This window comes from Zosterops lateralis, assembly GCF_965231275.1.
Source record: "Zosterops lateralis genome assembly, chromosome: 16".
NCBI classification, from domain to species: domain Eukaryota; kingdom Metazoa; phylum Chordata; class Aves; order Passeriformes; family Zosteropidae; genus Zosterops; species Zosterops lateralis.
This window is the reverse complement of record NC_139776.1, coordinates 15,087,077-15,100,418: the sequence shown is the minus strand read 5'-3', so window position 1 is coordinate 15,100,418 and position 13,342 is coordinate 15,087,077. Positions and strand designations below refer to the sequence as shown.

Below are 13,342 nucleotides of genomic sequence, written 5' to 3'. Positions count from 1 at the left end.
ATGCAGCTGAAACCACCACCACAGCATAAGAAAATGCCACTATCCTAGTAAAGGTCAGACAAAGAAGGTATATTAGGTATTGCTGTCAGAGAAGTTTTAATACTCCAATCACAACCTGAAAACACAAGATACAAGATGAGGATGTATGTCCTGAGCTGCAGGAACTGTATTTGACTTTACCAGGTATTTCTACTATAATATTTTGTTGAGAAGTTGCACTAATTTTCTCAATAAAAATTGATCACAGGCTGCATATACCTGCTCCACCATTCAAAAGGATTTCTTTGGCGAACAGAGCTCGAGAGCTAAGCTTACAAAGCTCCATGAACAGCTTTCTGATTAAGTGTTAAATGCAGAATAAATCAGCTTAAATCCACGGCATTGTTCCAACAGATTAAAACCTCAGTGCCAAAGAGAAAGGAGGAGGTCCTGCTCCCACTTTAGAAATATCTCACTTTGTTTTGAGCCTGCCACCCACTATTTCCTTTTGGCGGTCTTAGTCCTTCTATCAAAACAGACAGTGAATAATGGGTTCACATACATGCCATGCTGCTAAGACTGTGCTTCCATCATATCCTCTTCAAAGACATCTTTTTGAAACTGAAGAGCTTTGATCTATTTATGATTCTTTACAAGGAACTCATTGCACATCTTTGATCATTCACATCAGCCTTTTCAGAATCTCTTCTAGTTTCACTGGGTCTTTGAGAGCAATGGGACTAGAACACATGCAGTACTTACAACACAGGTGCACTGTGAGCTTGCATACCACTGTTTCCTAGTTTGATCACTATTATTTTTCCAGAAGCATCTAACCTTCAATCCACTTTTCTAAACAATGTGATATTTTGATAGAGCTCCCTACTATAACCCCCAGTTCTGCCTCTGACTGGAAAAGCAATTCAGAGCTCATGTATGTACACATACAGTGGGGGCTGTTCTCCAGCTGCATTACTTCACTCTGCCACTCTGCTGAATTTAAAATGCTACTTTATCACTTAGTGCCACAGGATTTTTTTCATGTTTCCTCAAAGCTAACTATGATTATGTTCGTTGATACAAATAAATGTTACCCGTCTTCAGATTCTTCTTCTAACTTTGACATCTCTATGCTTTTGGCTTCCCCATCATTCTCTGGCAATGATTAATGTGAAAAACACTGTATAAAATAAATCTTCCATCTGTCTGATTTATAGCTAAATTTTATCCTCATGGTCTCAGAAATGCCGGTTATTCTTCACTCACCTCCTGCACCAGTCACCCTTTCATAAAGCTTTATTACTTCCCTTTGTCTTCCTAGTGGCTTCTTTACAACACGCAAAGTCCTGACCGTTTAATGTCCCCTTCTAATTCTATGCTTTACCTCTCTGAACACGTCTCTCTCTCTTCTAGTTCTCTTGTACTCAACAGTTTGTTAGATTATGCTGATAATGAGCTCCAGTGTTAATTATTCTGCTTAAAATTTATTATTTTACTGCTTTATAGAACTTTCACACTTCCTCAGGGAGATGTATTAGAGTTTTTCTTTACAAGTGTGCCTTAATACTGCCACAAACCTTCATAAATGTGCATGCAAACTTTGACATAATGCCCTGCTTCCCCCACCACTCTCAGAGTTGGGAATTTCATTAAAAATATTTTATTACATAATTTTTAATCTAAGATGTTCATATGTTTCTCTCTTGACCTCAAGTTGACTTAAACTTTGATTTTTTTTTTTAAATTAGCCCTTTTATGTACATTTGCTCCATTTGTGTATGAGCTACACTCAGAGCTGCAAAAAGAACAAGTGTCCATCCACTGCAGAGAAGCCCTACACTGCTCTCCTTGTTCAAGAATTTTTATGAAATGAAGGGTGCACAGGGAATCATCACAGGTGCAGGCATTAATTTCTTTTCAAAACAATGGCTTGATCTGGTTTAGCTGAGTAAGTTCATCATGATCTCTTTCTAGGCAGTACTCTTGGTCTTTTTCGGCCCTTCAGGCAATGCTTCGTACATCAATATTACTCAATACAGTGAAGTCAGAGATCAGTTCCTTTGAACTATCTGAACTCCTGTTTAGCAAAAGAACACAACTTTTTCTCCACAATTCCTTCACCAAACCACACACTGGAATGAAGTAGTCTTGTTTCCCTTTGGATCTTCTGAGTCAGCATGGAATAACTTTGCATTTAATGAAAAGACCAACACTTTCCATTGCAGCCCAATACACTGGCACCTGATACACTTCTGATAAATATTTATTCACCTCAGTTAGAGATTAAATGTTTTGATTTTCCTTCAAGTGAAAATGTATTCAGGGGACAAACCAAGAAAGAGGTAAAAACTCCAAGGCTCCTTCTCCTCTGCAGCCAGTATGGAGGAAAATACAAGATCATTGACTGAAAGCTGTTTTCTACCTTCTACTATGCAATCAGCACTAGTAAAAGTCATTGCTCTTCATCTAGCCACTGCATGAGAGAGGCAGCACAGCACTGCTCAACCAAGCTTCTTACCAGGTTGGTGGTGACTGTGTTAATGCAAGTGCTCAGAGGAAGAAGCAGCAGCTGTCAATGTCAAGATGTGACTGTTCATCCCTTAAATATGAGGAGTAGAAAGGCATGCCAGTAAAGTAAGAATGAAACTTTCTAATAGCTGCCCAGAAACCACTGCAGGCCTTGTCCATTTGGCCAGACAAGAGAAAGAGATGCCCCTCCTACTGCACCCAGGAGTTCAGAGGCACCAAAAGACACTATGAGGAAGGTACCTCTGCTCCCCACAACCTGGTTTTCCCAACACCTCTGATCCACACAGATTACTGAACCCTGCCACAAGGAAGCAGAGACCAAGGGCATGGAACAAGTCCCTTGATGGATGGAAAGGTGAGTCCCAGTTTTGAAAGCTGAGGTTCCAGACCCTGGAAATCACTGCTTCTCAGAAACCTTAGGGTTTTCTTAAAAACACAGAAGAAAATTTGAGTCTAGTGATCTAGGATAGGATAAAAATACTTCAGACTACACTAAATGAATATTTAAAGATCAGGATTTAAACTCTGTGAGCTTTTCCTTACTGAATGTTTTGACACTACAAAGGCTGTATTTGCTTAAGTCATTTTTAGGCCAACAAGGTGACTGATGATGTCCTCTACATAAGCAGTTCATTTTAAAAAAGAGACAGGATAAAAATAGCAGTATAAGTGCCATGTTTATAATCATTCCATAGCCCAGAACAGCTGAAGGCTAGAGATATGAGAAAACGTTAATATATCACATGAAGGCACAAAACCATTGAAAAGCAAGATGTCTGCATCACAACACTTCTCAGTTCAGACAATTAATGCTCAGGTAACAAATTAAGCTTTCTGGTGCAATGTGTTGCAAGCCATTTCAATTTTTTTCCTGAACAACTACTACCTACCAATGAGAGAGAGCAGGGAGATTCATATTCTGGAAAACAGAATATGATTATTCTCCCTAAACAGCTGAATAATACCAGCCTAAACAGTTCTTATTTTATGACAATGAAGTACTGATAGTATTTCTCTTGCATTTATACATAGTTTTAAATTTATTTCTATTCTACTATGAGTTTCTCCAAAGCTTACTATTACATTATGGTCATTGGTTGGAGATAGACATACGACAGGACTCATCGAGGGTCAGTGGCAAACAGCTTGGTTTATTGTTCAGGGTCTCCTTTTATAGGGGGTTCAAAAGTCCCAGGTTTAGACACCTGACTGGTTGGAGTTTCAGCACCACCCAGTTCTCTGGGTGATATGTCTCAGTGATATGTCTACTTACAGGGTTGAAAAGGATTGGCTGGGGTTCTCTGTGGAACTTCAAATCTATCCTATCATTGCTTACCCACAGACTAGTTAGAGAACGAACTAGGCTTAGCCAAGCTGGATTTTCTGTTATGCTCAGGTTTATTTGTCCAGCTACAGGCCAGTTGAGCTGTGACGGCTTACTATACCACACAATGGATTTTATCCTATTTCTTCTTGTTTTCTTTCTTTAAAGAGAGTACAGGTTTTTCTGGCTGTCTTATTGCTTTTATTGTTAAGACACTCCTGTCTTTAATGAAGAAAAATGAAACAAAGTTAAGGGGAAAAAAGCAGTTATCTTTCGTAAGGCCCAAGGAAAAACCTGCATTACTCTTCTACATTACTCTTCTACTACTGACAAAAAAAAGATAATATAATGCTCAGTGAATATCCCCTCCCTCTGTCGGAGAAATCCTATGCAACGCAATTTGCAAAGCTGGCTTTTGAAGGCTGTCTTGGGCTTGTTTTGCAACCTCAACAAAACATTTTTTTTAAACAAGGAAGAAAGGAGAAGGTTTTTTTCTCGCATCAAACCATCTCTTGAGGATACTTCCTGAAGCTCAGCCCCAAGTAACACAAGCACACAGCTCATTGTCCCTTCCCAAAAGCTGTTCCTGCTCTGCCTTGCAGCACTGCACATTCCCATCTGCTCTTCACTGCTGACGCTGAAATTCCTACAGAAACTCTGCTTCCTTCAGGATATCACAGTTAATATTAATAAAAAAAGGCAGAATGACAGACTTCTTAGACATTTTTAGAAGTCACTGCACTGCCAAGGAAAATAATGTTCAGTAAGGAAATATAATTTTCTAACACCTAAAACCACTGCCAGAAATGGAATGCAGTCACATGGAACAGGCACAGGACCCCCTCCCAAGAAACCAAATGGTAAGCTCTGCAAATAATTTTAAAGACATTTTTATACTGGTGTGAGTGCAGCATAAATACAATTATAGCAGCCTAGAATTCCCCTTGAAAACACTTCATTTAGGCAATTACTACCAAATGTCACAACAAAAGCCACTTCTCACAGTGTAAGCTCAATCACTATCCAAAGGACTTGATGGATTCATTATCCTTGTGAAGCTTCTGGAGTACATGTGACCAGGCAGCTCTGGTGCTGACACTGTTTTTTCCCAGATTTCAAGAACTGCTTAAATACCTGGATACAGGACTATCAGGCTACCTAAAATTCGGAAATGGTTGCCAACATTCCTATGTATTTACAAAGAATTAATGAAGACATACTCAACATCAACAGGAAACCAAACAAACAACACAAAACCAGAGAAAAAAGGTCCGGTAAGAAAGAAGTCTCTGTTACTGCTTTGGTATGACCCTCTCAGGCCCAAGAGGGACCAGAAAGGCGGCATGACATCAAGATTTGAAAAGACCTCTAAGATCATTCAGTGGAATCATTAAAATGCTAAATCGGAAAAAAAATCTTCCATTTATCACTTGAAGTACAGATACATCAGAAAGTAAGATGGAGAGGGGTGGGGATGCCAGCAAGATGACGGCATTTCTTATCCCCGCACCTCCATCTCTATGCTTCCTCGTATGGCACCACAGAAGTTCAGAAGAACCAGGATAGTCGACAAAGAAATCAGACCAGCAAAGGTTTTTAACTTCCTTGCAAGTCTGGAGTGGGAACTGGAACACTGGCTGAGTGACAGGGAGTGCTGCAGTACAGTCAACCACTTCCAAGGCAAGTAACGTCTCTGAGTAACCGTCACAGACCTGAGATGGCTCCTTCCCTTGGAGCATAGCCACAGAGAAATCAGTCACCAACTACTGTCACAAGACTCTGGTGACAGATCCTCCGACCCCATCCAGACAAGCACATATTCAAATACCATGACAACAAAAATCAACCTGTCTTGAAGTCTTTTAAAAAGCTTCTCTAACTGGAGCATCACACTTTGCAATTCCACATCAGTAACACTTTTGCATGTTGGAAACAGGAGAATGCTCATGGTTTCTATTTCTTAAGATTTGAACTGCTGCCAAAGAGATCAGAGAAAAAACCTTTTGGAGAGCAACAAAGCTCACACACATGTGGAGGTGCTTCCTGAAGCTTGGCTGGCAGCAGGACAGACCTTGAGTTGAGGCATTTTAGTAGAAGCTTAGAAAAATGTTGTGAACCCTTGAACTCACCAGCAAATTATCTCTGGCTCCTGCTTCATGTGGTCAGCCCCACAGCTGAGCCCAGGGGAAGGATAGCCATGAGCTCCAAGTCCATTTAAAACAGTTACAAATACAGAAATTGTGTGCAAAAGGTACTGAATACCTGGGCAATGGTTCTGCTCAGTGTGGCCAGAAAAATATTTCAAACCTTTATGCTCTTATGTCAAGACCCTCCATGTGGCAGTGTTCCCAGGCTGAGGTACACCTGAATCTCTACAACACACAGACCATATTGCTGCTCCTCTCTGTAGTGGAGGCCTTGCTTTTTCTTCAGCATGACACCGAGAAAAAAACAAAACGACACATAAGCAGAGATCACCTGAACTACTTCATTAACTCTTTTGTACAAACAAAGCTACAGCATCCTCTGTGCTTTTGTATTCACTCTGTTGGAAAAGTCCAGCTCTTTTGCAACTTAGATGTTTGTGTTGAAACCTTGACAATGACAGTCAGTAACTGAAAAATGTCAGTTGAGAGTGCTAGATTATGCCAACTCTTCAGTTACAATAATTCAGTTCTACAGCAGAGCAGCATGAATGAGCACGGTGCCAGACACTACCAAATTACATTGTGGCCTTGGATACAACCCATGACTACAGCCCAGCACTACAGGCTAACACAGGCAAGCCAAGGATTCACCAAGGAGACAACCTGACAGACAATCTTCTAATCAACAGCTCCTTCCTTATGTTTCTTACAACACCAGAGCAGCAGCTACAGTGATTGCATCATATAGGCACTGCACAGTTTAAAATGTTGAATAATATCTTTCCTCTTAAAGCAATGTCCTCACTGTGAACCAGTAGCCCTGTGGTCCCACAGTTCTGCTCTCAACTCCAAAGTACTCCTGGACCCCCACAGGTACTGCAACCTCACAGCAGTGTGACCATGCTCACCTGTGTGCAAATGGAGCAGAGGCCACTCACTGACAGGTGACCTCACAGACTATTTAATAAACATGAATTGGCAGATGTTCCATCCACCTACTGCTAGAAGTAACAATTTTATTTTTTTTTTGCAATGAATGTATGTTTCCAATGTTTAACCACTTGAAAATGTCAGGGAAGCATAGTTTTATTCTGTGGCTGAGCTTATTCATGTGAAGATTTTCATCAAGCTCTGTGCCTTTCTTTAGGTCAGCCGATGGATAAAGTCCAATTGCATCATTAAATGAGAAAAAAATCTTCCCTGACTTTCCCGAGGGCCACATGATACGTATTTGATAATCTTTTCATCCAAGCTAAAGGAAAAAATAAGTTTAATTTATAACAAAGGCCATTTCTTTCTGGAAAACCATATCAGAATGAACTATATAAACAAAATGGAAAATGTAGAGTTCTTATACAATGATTAACAACACTTCTCAGCTGAGCTGCCTGTCCTTGCCCAAGACTCCCAGCACTGCTATATTAGCTCTCCACCAAGGCAGAGACAAGCCACGTAGCACATGAGCTGGCAGCACAGAAAAGCAGACTTAAATCACTTCCCAAGTCACATCTTCTACTATCTGGCCACAAGCCCTCCTTTTTCAATCTAAGTCATATAACTACACACTTACACAAATCAAGTTTTTCTTTCTGCCTATGCAAAGGTAAAAATACCCTTCACAACTTGAACCGATCCCCTCGCCTCCAGATTTTATTGGATAAGTAATAAATTTCAAAACTAGAACTGCCAAAAGAAACTGATAGAAATGTAAACACCTAACTTCAGTTTCCACACAAAGACAGTCCAAAAAAATCCTCAGCAGAAAACTACTACGTGCGACAACGGTACTAGAGAATCCAAGCAAGAAGAGATCTGAAAAATCAATTTAGTGAACAGAAATTTCAGTAAAGATCTATATCCTTTGTATTTAGAAAACCTAAATGTACACAGACCTCAAATAATTCTAGAATTTACAAAAACATTATAAGGGTATCAGTAGCAAAATTTGTGAATTTCCAGTTATATTTTTAAAGTATTTATGATGCTTATAAATAAATTAGAATAAAGTCCATATACAGGACAAAAATCATTACTAGATCCTTATTAATTTACATAAATGCACTAAACCCCCTCCTTAATCACTGCCTTTAAGGAATTCCAGATGTTAACCCATGGTCAGACTGTTTATATGCTTCAGCACTAGGAAAGCATCTAAGACAGTCACAAAATTGGGTGAATTAGTACCTAGGTGTAATTCATACTAAGCCATGCTAATCTAACTACAGCTTCAAATGGGAGCATTTGAAATAGGAAGCGCATACACTGACACATGGCCTAAGTCTAGACCACAGTTCAGCCCTTAAGGTCGCAGTTTCAATCAGCAGCAGCAAGCACAGACATATGCATTTACCTGACTGTTTCAAATTAAATCCCTGCATTTGTATACTGCCAGTACACCACCACTCAATCAGCATTAATTTCTAATTTGTTAGGCTCATTTCTAGTCCGGGCTGCTTGCAGACTAGGCTCATTGTGGGGCAGCAGGAGGCACATGACACACAGAGCCTCTCCCTGAGCAGCGTTCACGGCAGATGGAACTGCTGCACAGTCAACATCCAGAGATCTTCAGAAAACCCTGAGGGGGAAAGGCCCCCACCTGGACTAATACGCAGCTGAAAGCAGACCACAGAGGGTGGGCATAAGTGGTCAATTTTCACAGGGAGAGAGACTGCAAAGAGCCTTTTGCAGCACTGTACTATACACTGTATTCATAAAGTCCCAAAAAAGGGGCAAGGAGCAGAGTGAAAGTCTCCTGAAGTCACAAGCTATTCTGAGAGCAAAGAGAAAGGTTGGCTGAAGACCTGTAGAAAAACCCTCTGAGAGTAATAACAGAGAAATAAAATAACATTAAATTCAGCGCAAATAAAGTTGCAGCTTGAAGATAGATGGTCCATATTTCACATATCAAGTGGTGTGCTCAAAACTGATCATTAACATTCAGAGAATCTTGCTGGAGTCACAACAGATTGATTAAAGCATCGGTTCAAAGTCATTCAACACATGAAAAAAAAAAAGGTAGAAAATGATTACTAATAAAACCACCATATAAAAATATAGAATGGCTATATCTTAAATCCTGGATGCAGTGCCTGCTCCTTCCTTTCAAGAGACCATAACAGAAAAGAAAGTATTTTTAAAAAGGAAACAAGGTTTGAAAATACAAACGAAGAATAATCAATCAGGCTAGGGTTCTTCTGCCTGGGAACAGATTGCTGCAGTGACATGCAACAGAAACCTGTAAAATCATGAACTAAACGGAAAAGGTAAATTGAGATCAGTTCTTCACTGTGTCCAAATAAAACAGCTAAGAGACAGAAAATTAAGCCAGCAGCTGTCAAGTTCAAAACAAACAGAGGTAATCAGCACCTACAAGGTGATTCTATGCTCTGGAACATCTCCCCTGGGATGTGGCAGTGCCTTACATTTAAGTGGATGGGAGACATGGGCTAGTTTACAGAAGAAAAATGCAATAATCACGAAAAGCAAACATCCACCTCTTGACATCCTACAAATTACAAGAAACAAGAGGACCATCAGGCAAAAGTTTATATTGTACATCCTGACCTTATGCTCTTCTTTTTGGTCACTGTTAGAAAAGAACAGCATTCTCACATGACAAAAATCAATTGCATCTCTGGTACTCCTCAGACTCTTTTTGAACTCACTTAGCTTACTTACCTGGCAAAAGCTGATCTTCTGTGAAGACGATGACACAGAGGGGCTGGATTAGTATTCTGATTATTCAGCAAACTGAACTGAATCAGCAAAACCTCCAATAAATGCTGAAGGTGGTACAAGAGAGAGCAAGGGTTATGACCAGCCCTTTTGCATGGCAGCCAGTCTTTAGATCAGTTTAAGGTGTAACACACAGCTTCATTACCAAAACAGAGGGGAAAAGGAAGCAGCTGATTGCCTATCTCCTCTGTTCAAACACACAGGTAAAAGCCACAATTCCAGCTCTTGTGGGGGAAAAGAAGTGCTGTTTCACATCTTTAGTCCATCTGGTAACTACAAAGACAGTCTGGTTTATACATGACCAAACAGTAAAGGTTACTTTAAAATTAAACATTACATTTATTACCTCTCCTGTTCTTATATTATGTAAAGTAAGGAACACCCCTTTGGGGAACTAAGCCCATTATAAATACAGAAATGCATCCAAGTCTGGAAAGGACAATAGCCAAATGAAAACATAGCTACCCCTTCCATGCTTCCCACAGCATCTGTTGAATTACTGCAATAAATGGTGCTATACCAGTCACAGAACGCAATGGGATATGACCATGATCAATAAGATCATTAAAAATCCAGAAAATTCAATTTATAATTCAGAATTTGCAAGAACAGAAGTGAAAACCAAGTGAGGTTAATAAAGTCTCTCATCAACTCTGCTTTGCACAATAGTAGGCAGCCACCCACCCCTTTCCACAGCAAGACCAAATCACAACTGCTCTGCTTAACAACTGACCTGACTGGCCAGAACACTGAGAATTTTTGGGAAAAGTAATACAGGATTTTATTATTCCTCCCAAACCACATTCACATAAACATGAAACCACTGAGGAGCACTGAGACACCTATCAGGATACACTGTCTTCAACATTATACAGGGAAACTACCAAACCGCTCCTCTGCTCCTGGAAGCATCACAGCTTAAACCAGGCCATAATATTCACAGACTCAAATAGCCTGAGCCAGCCCTCCACCGTGCCCAACATGGGCTTAAGTAGCACAGATATACTTACTTATATCCAATACACAGCTGACATGACGAGCACAAGCTAAGCCCTGCCCAGGGAGGGTAATAGTGCCTAAGAATTGAGGGTTTGGCTTTAAGATTCTCCAGGAAGAAACTAAACTTCTGTTTGTGAGAATGGCAACGAAGTAATTAAAAATTAAAACACCTAGTCTCTTGTTACACATAAAAAACAACTCCCTCAAAAATTAAAAGGTGAATTGCTTTCTCTTTTGTTTTTATTTTTGTCCTTAAACTATACTATGATTATAAAATTTTGTGGTTTTTAGTGAAATATGTATATATAACTACTTTGCTGTAATGCCTACCTTGAGCATACAACAGAGGAATGTTTAAAATAAAAGTATCTTTTAAAAGATTTTCCAGCATATCTTTAAGAAACCAAAATACATGTTGTACATAATAAAGCCTCTGAAATCTAAAGGTACCGCTACACTTACACTTTCCAATGAAAAACACTGAGGACTGTGTATGACCAATGTGAAATAAGAGTTGCAAATGGGAGCACTGGAGGGTTTCTGAAGGTGATCTGAAATTAGAAAAATCCAAATCAAACATATTTATTAATTTCAAATAATTTTTAATCTCAGACACAGAATGAGTAGGTAGGAATACAGTTACAGGTTTCAATAATGCTGCTTCCAGCAGCTGTACAATTTCAACTGTATAATATTGTTTCATTTCCATTGGGTAACATTTCCAGCTTCTACCATTGCAAACATCTTGACACAAAGCAAATATAAGGCACCTGAAGCTGCTGCCCTAAGACACAGTGCTTTGTGTGTCACACGAGGTTCAAAATCCCAAATAAATAATTGAAATTGGAACAGTCATTGCCCATCTTGAGCTCCCTCAACAATCCCCAGTCTAGGGGCCAATAATCCAGATGACTCCTACTGATCACCTTGTTTCTTCTGGACTCTACCCCAATTCACTAAGCAACACATCTGGTAAGCTCTGCTCGTCTATGCCAAGGAAATTACTGGGCTACAAAACCTTCATGCGAATTTTAAACTGAGCTCCCTGACTTTACACCACCTTTCTGCTTTTTCCCACAGAGTGATAGGCTGCTGCTAAACTTGGTCTGCCAGGCTCCATAGTTTGGAAGACTGCTGTATCTACAGACAAGGCAAAGCAGAAGCTAAATCAGTGAGCCTCCAAGCCCCTTGAACATAGGAGACTCACAAGCATGCTTGACACACGTAGCAGAAGCAGTTTCTTCACAAAATGGCCTGGGTTGGGAAGGACGTTAAAGCTCTCACAATTCCAACACCCTGCCATGGGCAGGGACACCTTCCACAAGGCTGCTTCAAGTCTTGTACAATCCAGCCTTGCATACTCGTATTCCACTCTTCTCCAGTTGTAACCTCTATCTTCTCATCACCTCAGTATTCAAGGAAAAAAAAATATTTTGGATTTCCCAGACACAGCCTCCTGATCCCTACTAGACAGGTCCTGTTCTCTGTAGCGACCAAGTCACAACCTCACAGCAAGTCAGGCTGTGACTGTACCTTATCATGACATGATTGCACACCAGTTCCAACCTCCTCAAACTCCCGAGCCATGAAGGAAGGTACAGACCCCAGGCTCTCCATCAGCAATGCAAAACCCCGAGGCAGTGCCACAAGCCGTGAGCCTCCAGGTAGCCTGGTCAGGGCTCACAGCCTCACCTGTTTTTGTCATATCCCATCTTCTATACAGCCGTTTATAATGATGCTCTTTTAGACAGCAGAAGCCTCTGATTTCACGACAATGTTTTGAATTACTCCTTGTGACGCTAAATACAAAATATTTATTAAACAGAAAAAAGAAATACGATGTTTCACCTGAACGAAAATCTTTAAAAGCTTTTCCCTTCCCATTCATATTCCGACAAGGCCGGGCCGAATTAAAAAGATAAACACCCAGTTTGCGTTGTCCGAAGAAAATAATACAAACGAGAATTCTGAGATCTGAATACCAGAAAGAAAAGCTATAAATGAGAGAAAGCAGAACACCCGATGCACTCCCGTGTGTTATTTACATGAAAAAAACATCACCGCAATAACCTCGGGCACTTCCGAGGCGTTTCCCCCATTCCCAGCGCAGCCCGGTGTGACGAGAATCATTTCCCACTCCCAGCGGGGGGACCGGGTCTCTCGGCCGGTGCCTCACAGTGGAGCGGGGCTGCGCTGAGCCCCCCCTCAGTGGCGCGTCTAGGCGGGCGAAGGCGGCGGCACCGACCCCGCTCGCAGTGAAATCACCCCCTCCGGGACGCAGAGGGACACACGGCACCCGCGGGCGCGGCTGCCATTTACTCCGGCCCACCTGGCGTTGCTGCGTGACATCTGCTGCCCAGGGACAGCCGCACGTCCCGGAGCCGCGACGGTTCCGCGAGGTCCCGCGGAGGGCGGGGGGGCAGGGGGGGCAGGGGGTCCCGGGGGCGGGGGAGGGATCCCGGCGGGGCCGGCCTACGACTTACCTGGACCGCTGTACCTCCGCACTCCGCCTGCGGCATGGAGCGCTTTGCGGCTGCGCAGGGACCGCCTCTGCGCGGGGTCGAGACTACAAACAACATGGCGCCGCACCCCGCCGCCCTCGGGCGGTACCTCTCTCTGCCTCCCCCTC

At 41.5% G+C, this 13,342-nt stretch overlaps 1 protein-coding gene across 16 annotated transcripts in view; it reads right to left on the bottom strand.

The window, feature by feature from the left end:
- NDRG3 (NDRG family member 3) overlaps positions 1 to 13,342 on the bottom strand; it is a 68,996-nt gene that overhangs the window by 48,018 nt on the left and 7,636 nt on the right. For 6 of the 16 annotated variants that reach the window (XM_083873004.1, XM_083873008.1, XM_083873009.1 and 3 more), the window contains exon 1: positions 13,197 to 13,328. The exons of 1 other annotated variant lie outside the window; for it this stretch is intronic. The gene's annotated coding sequence lies outside the window, so the exon portion shown is untranslated. Of the gene's footprint in view, positions 1 to 9,657; positions 9,762 to 11,175; positions 11,265 to 12,405; positions 12,513 to 12,561; positions 12,688 to 12,758; positions 12,894 to 13,196; positions 13,329 to 13,342 lie in introns of those variants that run through there. 9 more of the 16 variants (XM_083873014.1, XM_083873016.1, XM_083873017.1 and 6 more) reach the window with 9 other exon arrangements.